The 14750-nt window shown below is 43.5% G+C and overlaps 5 non-coding genes across 5 annotated transcripts; 2 read left to right on the top strand and 3 right to left on the bottom strand.

The window, feature by feature from the left end:
* Positions 1-279: 279 nt before the first annotated feature.
* Positions 280-361, top strand: trnas-aga (transfer RNA serine (anticodon AGA)). Its single transcript has one exon. It is a non-coding gene; the product is annotated as a tRNA-Ser (tRNA).
* A 4916-nt stretch (positions 362-5277) lies between these two features.
* Positions 5278-5349, top strand: trnae-cuc (transfer RNA glutamic acid (anticodon CUC)). Its single transcript has one exon. It is a non-coding gene; the product is annotated as a tRNA-Glu (tRNA).
* A 2125-nt stretch (positions 5350-7474) lies between these two features.
* trnan-guu (transfer RNA asparagine (anticodon GUU)) lies at positions 7475-7548 on the bottom strand. Its single transcript has one exon. It is a non-coding gene; the product is annotated as a tRNA-Asn (tRNA).
* A 1494-nt stretch (positions 7549-9042) lies between these two features.
* trnar-ccu (transfer RNA arginine (anticodon CCU)) lies at positions 9043-9115 on the bottom strand. Its single transcript has one exon. It is a non-coding gene; the product is annotated as a tRNA-Arg (tRNA).
* A 4927-nt stretch (positions 9116-14042) lies between these two features.
* trnak-uuu (transfer RNA lysine (anticodon UUU)) lies at positions 14043-14115 on the bottom strand. The gene has a single exon. It is a non-coding gene; the product is annotated as a tRNA-Lys (tRNA).
* Positions 14116-14750: the final 635 nt, after the last annotated feature.

Genomic DNA, 14750 nt, shown 5'->3' with positions numbered 1-14750 from the left:
TCTGTTAAAACACAGACGGAGACAACTTCTCTCTGTTGATTTATTACAATCAATCATCAGTATAAACATGGGGGGGCAGCTCTGCTATGAATGTGTGTGTGGTAATAAAAGAAATAAACAACATTGTAATGGCTACCATACACAATGTATAGGAATCTTACAGTGAGGAAAATAAGTATTTGAACACCCTGCTATTTTGCAAGTGCAGCTTAGGCATTATATGGTGTGTTGAGGTGCTACATGAACATTTCAGCAAACAGTCATAGCTCAGCTTATCATGTTGTTGTGGCCGAGTGGTTAAGGCGATGGACTAGAAATCCATTGGGGTCTCCCCGCGCAGGTTTGAATCCTGCCGACAACGAGCAGTGTTTTTTAAGAGTGGTACCAAACCAATGACACATCAGAGTATACCAAATCGCAGATGTGCTTTCATAAACAATATTGTCTTATCTCATAGGTACTGGAAGCAACCAGTCTCCACCAATGTATTTCTTATCAATCTGTCTTACAAGATTTGCAGTGAGCGTTGTATTGTCCAGCAGAAAGGCAACAGGTGTGTTACTTTTCAACTATGATTTATACCATTAGCACTGCAAGCATTTTACCCAGGTTTGATTTCCAGCCACCGCAGTTGCATTTACAGGTTTTAAAGCCAGCTACAACATTAACATTACATGTTTTACCACGGTTTCTTCTTTTATTCCGTAATATTTCAATTTCCTTGTGGAGTCATCCCAAAAGGATTAATAAAGATAAGTCTAACTCTATCTCAGAAAAAAGTCAGAAGAATTTCAAAATCTTCAGGGGATGTAGCTCAGTGGTAGAGCGCATGCTTTCCATGTATGAGGACCTGGCATCTCCAGCAGGTATTATGGTAGAGTCTTTAAAAGAGCTGCAGAAGATATTACCTCCTGTGGTAATCTGACTGGTAGACAGCACAACAAGCACTTTAAACGTACATGTTTTACAGTTTCTATTTACAGTATTTATTACCTGTAGTGTAGTATATTTACTGTATTACACTCCAGTTTTTATGGGTGTTACAGCGGGAATAAAGGAGTATGAGCACTGTATAATGTATATACTGTATAATCTCAACATGACATTAAGTTTACTCTTCAGCAGGTGGAGAGACGTTTCACTTCAGACACTTGCAACATCAGAGGCTTTGTTAAACATCAACAGACAGGAAATAGACTTAATGCTGATACAAAGCACAGGAATTAGCAGAGGATGGTTTCGATCCATCGACCTCTGGGTTATGGGCCCAGCACGCTTCCGCTGCGCCACTCTGCTCTGCTGATAACAATCCGGGGCTTTTGTGGGGAGATTTGGGAACCTGTGGCCACCAAGGTTCCAACATTTTACGGCTTGTAAAGTTAAACTTTTGGTAGACCTTGCAACTATCTTTTATGTGAGCTCCCTGATTACTCACACATTGATTATTCACATGTAAGACTTGTGATTGGCTGGTGTTTTAAAAAAAGGGCATTGTGAGTACAGATATAAACATCAGTAAGGAGTCTACCAAGTTGCCTCTTATCATTTTAGTTTGGACACCCAGTGAGGCTTACAATGTAAAGAGAGGAGCCTGGTCGGGCTAGAACTCTCCCCTGCTGGATCGGGCTGTACTGCACCGCCTAATGAAAATATACACCCTTGACATATGGATAGTCCTAATATTAATATATAGGCTTATTTTGCAATCTCGTCACCCTACATGTAGGTGTACCTATATTTAAATGAACACACAGTACAAAGCTTATGCAGTGTTTTTTAATTTTACCTGTGTTTTTTTGTGAGGGACAACTCTGTCCGGCTTATTTATGTAGCATGGAAGCTAGCGTTAGCTAACTAGCAGCCAGCCTGCTTCCAAACAAATACTTTTTAATTATCTCAACACTTTTTAACAGTCAAACTGAAACACTGGCGGTGAGCTCCAGGTCCTGCAGCTGCAGACGGACATGGATAGCTTCAGACCCGCTCACCACTAGTGTTGGTGGATTAGCAAGCTAGCGTACTAAACTAACCCCGCTTATAAATAAATACATTTTAATTATCCTAACACTTTAAACAGTCAAACTGAAACACTGGAGGTGAGCTCCAGGTCTTGCAGCCACGGACAGACCGCCATCAATGGGTATAATGCGTGCCTTTTAAATTAAATATTTTTTTTTTTAAGCGGGCTGGTTGGTTAGTTTGCTAACGCTAGCTTGCTATTCCCCAACACTGGCGGTGGGCTCATGGGGGGTTGTGCCGCTGCTATCGGGTCTGGAGCTTTCCATGTCTCGCTGGAGATCAGATCCCGTTGAGGTCGGCAGCGGAGCTTTCTAGCGATGTTTCCCCGCTGGCCGAGCCCCACTGACGGCGGACCGTCTGCGTCTGCAGCACCTGGAGCTCCAGTGTTTCAGTTTAACTGTTAAAAAGTGTTGAGATAATTAAAAGGTATTTACAGTATTTAGAAGCGGGCTGGATGCTAGTAAGCTTATGCTAGCTTTCATGCTTCATAAATAAGCCGGACAGAGTTGTCCCTCATCTGGGGATAAAAACCCTGCTGCCCCCTCCCCCCCATCCTGTTGGCGCAGAGCTCCACAGACTAAGTCCACAGGTACAACTTAGTTTTGCACCAAATGTATCACAAGAAGTGTTGCAAAAGTCAAGGGTGCAGACTCGCCTTTGTGGAAAAGTGACTGAAGTGAAAAAAAAAATGAAATAAAGTACAAGTACAGAATTTTTTTCTACAAGCTCTCAAATCATATTCTCTAAGTGCTCACATCACATCTACGCGCTCTCACATTTGCACCATATTTACCTTCATATTCTTTGTTGAACTTTATTGCTTTACAAACACCAAAGCAAGTAAGCGCTGTGACTAACATTGCTCTTCTGAAGTGATTTTGGAGAGGGACATCAGGTAGAAATACTCTGGTTGACTAGCATGACACCATTGTATTCATATAATAATCAATCCAGGTTAACGTGAATGACAGTGACTGCATGTTGCTTCCTCTAAATTTCAGGTTGTGGTCGACTAGCGAGGCCAGCTCGTCAGTTTGATAAACTGACCAGACCTGCATGCCTCTTGTTTCTTTGGGCTAGTTGTATTAGCTTTAGACCGGCTGGTAGCAGCTTTCTGCTTGTTTCTTTAAGCTAACTATATTAGCTTTAGCCTGGCTGGTAGCAGCTTTCTGCTTGTTCTTTAAGCTAACTATATTAGCTTTAGACCGGCTGGTAGCAGCTTTCTGCTTGTTTCTTTAAGCTAACTATTTTAGCTTTAGCCTGGCTGGTAGCGCCTTTCTGCTTGTTTCTTTAAGCTAACTATTTTAGCTTTAGCCTGGCTGGTAGCAGCTTTCTGCTTGTTTCTTTAAGCTAACTATATTAGCTTTAGACCGGCTGGTAGCAGCTTTCTGCTTGTTTCTTTAAGCTAACTATTTTAGCTTTAGCCTGGCTGGTAGCAGCTTTCTGCTTGTTTCTTTAAGCTAACTATATTAGCTTTAGCTTGGCTGATAGCAGCTTTCTGCGGTGGGAAATGGCCGGGAGACGTTGTGATTATGTTGCATTAATCAGGGGGTTTAGTTTGTATTTGAGGAGAACATAAAACCCCAACTACTGTAGCGTCACTCACTACCCATCAAATACTATGACATCACTGTGTCTGAGGCAGCTGTTGCCAATGGTAGGCTACTTTTCTACACGCGAAGAGCCTCACTTCCCATAACAATAAACCCCATCGGACTAACGTCACATACACACGTTGCCCACATGGCTACCTGTCTTAAAGGGGAATGGTCAGATGGTAATAATCATGTAAAGGAGAAACAGTGAAAGGTTACTTTTCTATCAAGCAGCAAAAAAGTATTAACGTCAACATCGTAACGTCCTGCAATGTGACTTTCGCGCATGCGCACATCGCGATGTCAATGCTAAAACACAATATTGTTCAGCCCTAACTGACGGTATACTTCAGTAAGATAGTTTGCCACTTTTATCTTGGGTAATGCCACATGTAAGTATATCTTAGTTTATTTAGATACCCAACATAGGTTATACTACGTACACTGTATAACAATACATTACGTGTTTCTTTATTTCATCTTACATTTTTGCTAGCCTGTTGTGTAGTTATATTGTTTTTACAATTATCTTTGTTTAATATATGTGACTCATTACTATCTAAGTAACTGGTCATTGTGTTTTCTCCCAGTTTCACCCTTTGTTACTCAAATAAACGTGTTACAAGGATCCCGGTCGCCAGTGCTTGATGGTGGAAGGTGTTTAGCTGCTGGTCAGATTGCACAGCCTTACGTGCGTGAAGGACAAGACATATTTCATGGTAAGTATTTCCAGGTAATCTCTGCACCTCTAATCTCTGCACCTCTGTTATTCTAATATTACCATGTAATAAAATTGAAACAGGCAGTTTTGCATTTTCCACCACTGATTCATGGTTTTTATTTCAGAAACTACCGGAAGCATTTCCAAGTAATCACTACACCTCTGTTTTGGTATTATTACCATGTAATTAAATCGAAACAGGCAGTTTTGCATTTTGCACCACTGCCTTCTAAATCTCTAACCATGCGCCATTTCTTGCCTAAAACAATATAACCAACAATATGTTAAATTAAATTAGATAAATGTAACTCCCTGATGGTCTAATGGCTAGGATTTGGCGCCCTCACCGCCGTGGCCGGGGTTCAGTTCCGGTCAGGGAATGGTCAGGACTTGACAGACACAGATTTAAAAGAGCAAGTTTTTGGTTGATTTGTCAAATTCTTCCTCATTAGTTTAACGTTTTAAAGAGTACCATTTCCTTTAAATCAGACCCCGACAGTGGATGTATCCTTTTGTCCTCATTGATGGGTCATAAACACTTCATCTGCCTCTATCTCAATAACAATTCTTTTCATTTTTTCAAGCAGTTACTAAACCCCTAACCAACATTTTTAACTGAAAACCAATGTATGTGAGAGTCCAGTAATGTTATTGTTGGATTCAGGTCCAAATTTTGACATTTTAGCGCAACGCAAAGGTGCATAACAGATTTTTATTCTACATACCTGGAGCGATGCAAAGCAGGGGTGGCCGACTAGTCAAGGAACAACAAGAGACTTGGTATTTAAGAATACTAACTGACTATGTGACAGATGTGTAATCTGTCATGTCCTGCCTTCTGAAGGTCTAGCCAGGCGCCATTCCTCGCCTAAAACAATATGAGTCATTCCAGTAAATGAAAAGAAAACTCACATCTGCAAAGATAAATTTGAAAGATGTGACTCCCTGATGGTCTAGTGGCTAGGATTCGGAGCTCTCACCGCCGCGGCCCGGGTTCGATTCCCGGTCAGGGAATGGTCAGGACTTGAGAGACTCAGGTGTGATGTTTGAAAGAATAAGTTCCTGGACTTGATTTTGATTTGTCAAATTCTTCCTCATTAGTTTAAATGAATTGACAACATCAGTTATATGACTTACAGTTCTCAAAGACGCACACTATCTCAACTGGTTATCCTTTAGACAGCTAATCTCTTTTTCTTTTCTCTCACTTTTTGTCTCTGTCTGGCCTTATGTATTTGCTTGTATTACATTAAGTGACCTGCATACCAATGACCGTAAAGATTAATATGTACTGTACATGGTTTTCAGAACTGTACCTTCAGATATAGGTAAGGCCACTTGGGTTATCTTTGGGCTGCTCTATATTCACCTGCAGAATGATAAACCCTAGAGTTGGCTTACTCCAGGTTATTTAAGCAACAAACGTCCCTGGGTGGACTTGAACCACCATCCTTTCGGTTAACAGCCGACTGCGCTGACCTATTGCGAACAAGGTGAGGGCCATGTGGGGCCTCTGAGCATCATTTATAGACTAATTAATTATTCTCGAGTCAAATTTTGATTGGAAAACACATACTAACATGAACATAGAAGGGCCATGTCGGGCCTCTGAACATCACTTATAGACCAAGTAATTATTCTCAAGTCAATCTTTTTATTGGAAAACACATACTTACATGACCATAGAATGTTGTTAGTTTTCTCCTTTTAAGTAATGCATATTAGTATCTCCATACTTCCAGCCAACAATCTCCTATATTACTGACACATTTCATCTCTCCTCCATCTGTACAGGCTTGGCAATATACTTAAAATATAAAAGTAAAAGTAGCCTTATGAATGACAAAGCTCCCTGGACCAGACAGATGTTACTAGAGAGCACACTGAGAAACTACAGTGGACATGGAGAAAAGACTCTTTATTCTTTATTCTTTATATGCCATTGCCTACATTTTAAATGGCTGTCTGCCAATAGGCCTAAAACATATATAAACATATAGCCTATTTATATTGACAGAGACTGGGACTCCAGGTTAATAAGATTCTGACCGAGTAGCAAGATATGAATTCAAGTGTGATTTTGTGAGAAGTCTGTGTATGTTCCAATTTAATTAGATTAAATTTTGTAATGGTAACTCCAGGGAAATTATTTGAAATTTAGTGAGGACTAGATTAGAACTGGATTTAAAGCTGATTGTGGTTTCCAACTTCGGCCCAGGTGTGTCTGTTAAAACACAGACGGAGACAACTCTCTGTTACTGCTTTATTACAATCAATCATCAGTATAAACATGGGGGGGGGGGGGGCAGCTCTGCTATGAATGTGTGTGTGGTAATAAATGAAATAAACAACATTGTAAAGGCTACCATACACAATGATAGGAATCATATATGCTAGTAAATAATAACAATAAACCAACTACTAATTACATTATCTTAATGAGCAAGGACGTTCAACAATCGCCATTATATCGAATCAACAGCCAGGTGTAACCTAGCCAACAGTAGAAGAACGTAAACAAGCTAACTTTTAAATGTACCAGAACTACAGACCAATACAACAACAGGCTTACATGAACTGACAACATCAGTTATATGACTTACAGTTCTCAAAGACGCACACGATCTCAGCTGGTTATCCTCCAGACAGCTAGTCTCTTTTTCTTTTCTCTCACTTTTGTCTCCGTGTGCCGTGCGCGCCTGCTCGTGGTGTGAGGCGCGTGTCCGCGCTATTCTCCGACATGGACTCCAAATCACACCTGATAGAAACCTTTAGTACAAAACTAAAGTAACAAGCCAATTTTGTAAAATGTAGGGAGTAGAAAGTACCAATATTGTGGTAAAATGTAAGGAGTAAAAGTAAAAAGTCGCCAAAAAAAATAAAGAGTAAAGTAAAATATCCGCAAAATCTACTTGAGTACAGTAATGAAGTGTTTGTACTTCGTTATTTTGTTAACAAAGTATTTGTACTTCGTTACTTCCCATCTCTGATGACTGTAAAGATTAATATGTACATGGGTTCCAGAACTGTATCTTCTGATAGACATAAGGCCACTTGGGTTATCTTTGGGCTGCTCTATGGTCTCCTGAAGAAGGATAAATCCCAGAGTTGGCTCACTCCAGATTATTTAAGCAATAAACGTCCCTGGGTGGACTTGAACCACCAACCTTTCGGTTAACAGCCGACGCCGCTGACCTATTGCGCCACAGAGACTGCATATGTCTGATGTTTTTTTTATTTCTGATTCTGATGTAGAGATGGACAAACGACTCAAAAGCATAATACTTCTTGCCGTGACATAACAAGAAACAGTAAAAAAAGAGGTCGGCGAGATAGAGTTCAAGACCCTTTTTTCAGGACACCCAAACTTTGTCGCTCAATATGGCAGGAATTCTATGCATCCAGGGCCAAATGTTTTACCATTTCATCCACTACGGGCCCCTAAGGAACTTTACATGTGTTGACAATAAAGATGCTCACAAAACGCTGCACTTGGAATTGCGTTTCTCATGCACATTCATGTCCTGTTAAATACAAAGAACTGCTAAGTTCTTTACTCCCAATATCAACTCTTAGACATTAGTTCCAAAATAAAACACTAGTTGTCAGAAGTGGGATTTGAACCTACGCCTCCAATGGAGACTGCGACCTGAACGCAGCGCCTTGGACCGCTCGGCCATCCTGACTGATCCAACAGATCTTCAGTAGGACCTGTCTCAAAAATTATTACATAGTAAATTAAACATGTCATGATATCATGACATGTCTGACGGGGCGCTACCTATACCATCCAAAGACTGAGACTGCAGCAATATGTTCAATGCCCGTATATGTTTAATGTATTCATATTTTCGTTATTTTCACAATGTTTATTCTTCTCATCGGGTAGGATTGCATTTTTCTTAGGCGGCATATTCCCCTGGGCCTGGTGGTATCTGGCTGCACCAGAGCACCTGGGATGTCAGGCTTTAAATCCCCACCTCTGAAAAGTGCCGCTTCTTAGCCGGATTATGTCTGGCCATGTCATAAATAATAGAGGCGAGGCCTCAAAACTGAGAATATAATGGGGCGTGATATTTAAATTACAATCGTTTCTAGCCGCTGCATTTATCAATGCACGATCATTCTTACGCTCTGATTGGTGTGATACGAACGTTTCATGAATCTCACGTGAAGCCTGTCGTACGTTAGGTTAATAAATGAGGGCCATTAGCTCTAAGGATGTGCTTCAATACATAACTGAAGTGGACACACTAATGAGTAGCACAATGGTGCAATCTGTTTACCTTGTCATAAGCTAAAGCCTTTTCCCAAGCTAAAAGAAAACAAGGCGCTCTTCTGCAAAAGCACACCTGGGAGTGCTTGAGAGTCCTTTGAGGTGTAGCATGATTTTAGGTGTGTTTTAGGTGTGTTAAGGTGTGAGCCCAAATAGTCGTCGAACGACAAAGACAAGACAGCGATCAGGTGATAGAACCGGGGTATTGATGTCCCATCCATGCAACTGATGGATATGATCAAAACCTCTAAACAGCCGAACCACATCACTGGAAAGTCAGCATTACTACAGGATCCTGGACATCTGTCAACAACTTTTCCAGCAGTTATATCGTCTCACCATGGAAATCAGAGTTAGCAGAGGATGGTTTCAATCCTGAACCTCTGGGTCAGAGGCCGAGGACACTTCCATTGTGCCAATCTGCTGAAATTCACCCCAGGTGGGACTTGAACCCACAATCCCTGGCTTAGGAGGCCAGTGCCTTATCCATTAGGCCACTGGGGCTTTACATCACCAAGCATCCCCATCACTAGTTCAGGAGATACATATACAGTTCAGGAGACGTAATGAAACAGTAACCTTGACCTTGACCTCCAAATTGAAATCAGTTCATCCGCAACTCCTAGTCGTTATGTATGCCAAATTTAAAGTGCTTCCCTCTAGGCGTTCAGAGATATTGCATTCACAAGAATCGGATGGCCAGACATGAGGACACAGTCACCTTGACATTGAACCTTTGACCTCCAAAATCTCATCAATGATTTGCGAGTTCAGATGAATGTTTTTGCAAACTTTGAAGGAACACAAACATGGGCGTTGTGATAAGATGGTGCTGTCTATCGTTGTTTCTGAAACAATACCTTCCGAAGTTGAATAGCTATTGCATACCGGTAATATTAGAGAAGAGCTCTCGTTGGCACTGTAGGCGGACAATTTAGAAAATTAAGTTACTTTAAACTTTAAACTGTTACATCTCCTCTGAATCACCATCTGCAAATTTCCAAGCCTCGTTGGCATGCCGACCACCATCTACAGGAGGTAAATCTCTGGCTAGCTATGCAGGAGTACCTCATACCTTTTACCAGGTTCAGGTGGTTAATAGTTATGGTCAAATGAAGCTCATTAAGCTTTCTGAACAATGTTCTTCATTTTCTGAACTTATTCACTCAGTAGTGTTTATTATTGGTTGTGCATCTGTGATTGCCCTAGAGGTGCTCTCAGTCAAGCACCTCTCCCGCTCATCTTTGTTAGTTTTACACTGTCCAGCATAAATCACTGACACCTCACACTCATCCATGCATACACCAGGCATACATGTATACAACCTTGCACACAGTCTTTTGTCTCCCTTTTCATGGGGTCATTACAAAGCATCTAGTGTTGATCTTAGCCTTTGTGTGAGAACATAGGTCTCCACATACATTGTTTTATTAAGATGACGACCAAATTGTTAGTTTTTCAGAGATTTTCCCAACCATTGCAATGTCTTTTGTTGCCTCGTTGGCGCAGTAGGCAGCGCGTCAGTCTCATAATCTGAAGGTCGTGAGTTCACCCCTCACACGGGGCAGGTGTTTTAAAAAACTAAAAGCACTACTGCTGCTAAAAATACAGTGACAGGTGGTTGAAACACAAGCACATGAGTGAAATTCGTCATTTTGGTTATTTCTGAGATTGATACAATGAAAGGAATTATTTAAGAGTCGTAGCAAACCAATGAAAAGGGTTATAGAACATAGTGGTATGTCCTTGGACATACTATCCAAGCAGGGAGATGAGTACAGAGATTTGGGTGCTAGCAAGATGGATGTAGGTTGCCCATTGTTCATTTAGACTTACCAACAACATTGTTATGACAACATTGTTAAATGGCAAGATGGCGCTGTGTCGTGCGGCAGCCTGTTGCAGCAGCTCCTGTTTGCATTGTGTTTGTGTGTGTTTTTAGTCACTTTATTTTATTTATTCTTTTGTTTTTAAGTGTTGTATAGCTGTGAAAAGGATGGGGCCTGTACATTTCGGAACTTTTATTTTAGTTTTATTCTTACTTTGGACGTGTTTTGTGACTTCATGCTACGCTCAAGGCAGCGGGACCGTTGTTGTTTACACACGCGATCAGCTGATTGCGCTGTGTGGACCTGTGCTGCTGCCGGGGCCAAACATGAAGTCCCGAAGGAACTACGAAGAGACGTCGGGTTGCAGAGGAGGAATAAAAGTAAAGAGAAAAGAAGAAAGCACAGGCCTGCCGTCCCAGCGATCATTATGGGGAACGTACGGTCTCTGGGGAATAAGACGGACGAACTAGCAGCGCTCATCAGAACCCAGAGGGAGTTCCGTGATTGCAGTTTACTGTGTTTTACTGAAACATGGCTGCACTCGCACATCCGGACTATGGTGTGGCGGTACCCGGCTTTTTGACCGTTCGGGCGGACAGAAACGTTACAGAAAGCGGTAAGAAGAATGGAGGGGGGGTTGCACTGTATGTGAGTGAAAGGTGGTGCAACCCGGGACATGTGAATGTGAAGGAACGTTTCTGTAGCCCGGACATTGAACTGCTGGCTGTGGGTTCGTCCGTACTATTTACCGAGGGAGTTTACGTCCGCCATAATGATAGCTGTCTACATCCCACCGTTGCTGATGCGGAGGCAGCTGCTGACGTCATTAACACCACGGTCTCACGACTCCAGACGCAGCAGCCCAACGCCTTCATCGCTATCTCTGGGGATTTTAATCATGCTTCTCTGGATAAATCCCTCCCGGACTTTAAACAATATATTAACTGCCCCACAAGAGAAAATAAAACTTTGGACCTCCTGTATGCAAATGCTAAGGATGCATACAGTGCCACTGCCCCCCCCCCTTGGCAAATCAGATCACAATCTTGTCTTGCTGTCTCCCATGTATGTTCCTTGTGTCCTGCGGGCAGCCTGTCCACAAAGGATTGTAAGGAGGTGGACTCAGGAGGCTGAGGAGGCACTGCAGGACTGCTTGGAGTCTACAGACTGGAGCGTGCTCTGTGAGCCATATGGGGAGGACATCGACACATGGCTGACTGTATCACAGAATACATTAAGTTCTGTGAGAACACCACCATGCCCTCCCGGACTGTACGCTGTTTTCCCAACCATAAGCCGTGGATCACCAGTGACCGAAAGTCCTTCTGAAGGAGAAGAAGACAGCTTTCAGGTCATGGGACAGACAAGAGCTTAGGGAAGTACAGCACCGACTGCGGGATAAACTGAGGGAGTGTAAAAACACTTACAGGAGGAAGCTTGAGGCCAGTCTCCAGCAGAACAACATGAGGGAGGTGTGGACAGGAATGAAGAGATCACCGGGTGTGGGAGGAGAAGAGGACAAACAGCAGGGAGCCAGGAGAGAGCAAACGAGCTAAACTTCTACTTCAATAGGTTTAGCTCACAGCCATCCCCTGTCCCTTCTACCGCTCCACCAACCCCCTACACCCCCTCATTGCCTCCTCCCCCCCCCTATTTTGTTCCAACACCCCTCCTCACTCCCTCAGCCCTCCTGCAGTCAGCCCTCTCCCCCCACCACCACTACAGCACATTTCCCCCCCCCACTGACACTTCAAGCTCCCCCCCCTGCTTTACATTCACACCTGGCCAGGTGAAGAGACAGCTGGAGAGGCTACACCAGCGCAAGGCTGCTGGCCCGGACGGCATCAGCCCCAGGGTCCTGAAGACCTGCGCCAGTCAGCTGTCTGGTGTTCTCCAGTACCTCTTCAACCTGAGCCTGAGCCTGCAGAGGGTGCCGCTGTTGTGGAAGACGTCCTGCCTTGTCCCGGTCCCCAAGAAGTCGACTCCATCTGGCCTTAAGGACTACCGCCCAGTGGCTCTCACATCTCATGTGATGAAGGTGCTGGAGAGGCTGGTCTTGGCCTACCTGAGGCCGCAGGTGAGTTCTTCTCTGGACCCTCTACAGTTTGCCTACCAGCCTCGACTGGGAGTGGATGACGCTGTCATCTATCTTCTGCAGCGAGCTCATTTGCACCTGGATGGTGGTGGCGGCACTGTAAGAATCACATTTTTTGATTTCTCCAGTGCATTCAACACCATCCAGCCTCAGCTACTTGGTGAGAAGCTGCGGGTGATGGGTGTCGGTGCGTCCATAGTCTCCTGGATCACTGACTACCTGACAGACAGACCACAGTTCGTCCGCCTGGACCGTGTTCTGTCTGATGTGGTGGTGAGTGGGACGGGGGCCCCACAGGGGACTGTGCTGTCTCCTTTTCTGTTCACCTTATACACCTCAGACTTCCAGTACAACTCAGAGTCATGTCACCTACAGAAGTTTTCTGATGACTCTGCAGTTGTTGGGTGTATAAGGGATGGACAGGAGGGGGAGTACAGGGCACTGGTGGGTGACTTTGTGGAGTGGTCTGGTAAGAACCACCTGCTGCTGAACGTGGATAAGACCAGAGAGGTGGTGATCGACTTCAGGAGGAAGGGAACGGCTCCGCAGCCCCTATGCATTCTGGGAAGTGACGTGGACATGGTGGAGGATTACAGATACCTGGGTGTCAACATCGACAGCAGGCTGAACTGGAAGGTCAACAGCACTGCTGTTTACAAGAAGGGGATGAGCAGACTCTATTTCCTGAGGAAGCTGAGATCCTTCAACGTGTGCAGCAGGATGTTGGAGACCTTCTACCAGTCTGTTGTGGCCAGTGCTCTGTTCTCCTCCGTCATCTGCTGGGGCAGCAGCATCGGAGCCAGCGATACAAACAGACTGAACAAACTGATCAGGAAGGCTGGCTCCGTGATCGGCTGCAAACAGGACACATTTGAAGCTGTGGTGGAGAGGAGGTCGATGAACAAACTGTTATCTATCATGGATAACCCTGACCACCCTCTCCACCCCACACTGGTCCAACAGAGGAGCAGCTTCTCAAAGAGGCTCCGACAGTTTAAATGCCGCACGGACCGCTACAGGAAATCATTCCTACCTCAGACAATAAAACTCTTCAACACGTCATCCCTGGGGGGTAGATGAGACTCTGAGACACACAATACTACACACAATACTACAATAAGGGCAACCGGCACGACTGGGTCATATTTACAAAAGCTGCACATTTTTGTTTTGTTTTTTCCCATCTTGTATATACTTAAATATTTGTTCTTACATTCTTATATTTTTATTCTTATATTTTGTTATTATAATTATAATTATTTCATGTATATTGTATGTATGTATATTTCGTGTGCTGCTGTAACACTGTAATTTCCCATTTTTTTGGGATCAATAAATCTATCTATCTATCTATCTATCTATCTATGATACAAACCTGCTTGAAAAACAGTTGAAATTCTTTTAAAGACTTGCGCATGGAACACACATGATATGATAGTGTCTGAATTTGTCCATGTCCATACAGGCATGTCAATGGACAACTCATCTAGCAGAATGTGCAACTCTACGCCTGAACAGGGACTTGAACCCTGGACCCTCAGATTAAAAGTCTGATGCTCTACCGACTGAGCTACCCAGGCTTCAAAAGCAAGTGACTGTGAAATCAAGTGTCGACCTAAATGTAAAACTCGCCTGTTAACACATCTCCACTGCAAGCAGGAAAGCCGTTTCTGGATCACTGTGCCATTATCAGTGACATCACAGAGCATTGTCATGAGAGTCTATAAGTAGGACCAATCAGGTTGCTCCCATCAGGTTGTTTTTTGACAATGCCACGCAGACGCAGACACGCGCTCGCCCGCTCGCAGACGCAGGAGGACTCACAGTCCTCCCATGTCCACCGACGTAGGAGAGAGTTGTCCGACGCAGACTCTAGGCAACGCCAATAAACATGTAGCACAGGGCCCGAACAACTGTATTGATCTCATGTTATTTTCCAGATTGGTTCAGCTGCTAAATTTAAATTATCAGTCAGATTTACTGACTAACTGACCGACTGACTGACTCCTAACTGACCTCAGGCCTCAACACCAACAGCAATTTCATAGAAAACAGACTTGGAGAGGAGGAGAGGAAGTGTTATCTGTCAGCTAACAGGTTTTAAAGAGCTCATTGTACCTTATTATCCTACCAGAGCACTGCGCTCCAAGAATGCAGGGTTACTTGTGGTTCTTAAAGTCTCCAAAAGAAGAATGGGAGCCAGAGTGTTCAGCTA

Source organism: Etheostoma spectabile, unplaced genomic scaffold, assembly GCF_008692095.1.
Source record: "Etheostoma spectabile isolate EspeVRDwgs_2016 unplaced genomic scaffold, UIUC_Espe_1.0 scaffold00018835, whole genome shotgun sequence".
Lineage (NCBI taxonomy): Eukaryota > Metazoa > Chordata > Actinopteri > Perciformes > Percidae > Etheostoma > Etheostoma spectabile.
This window is presented reverse-complemented; position numbering and strand designations above follow the sequence as displayed.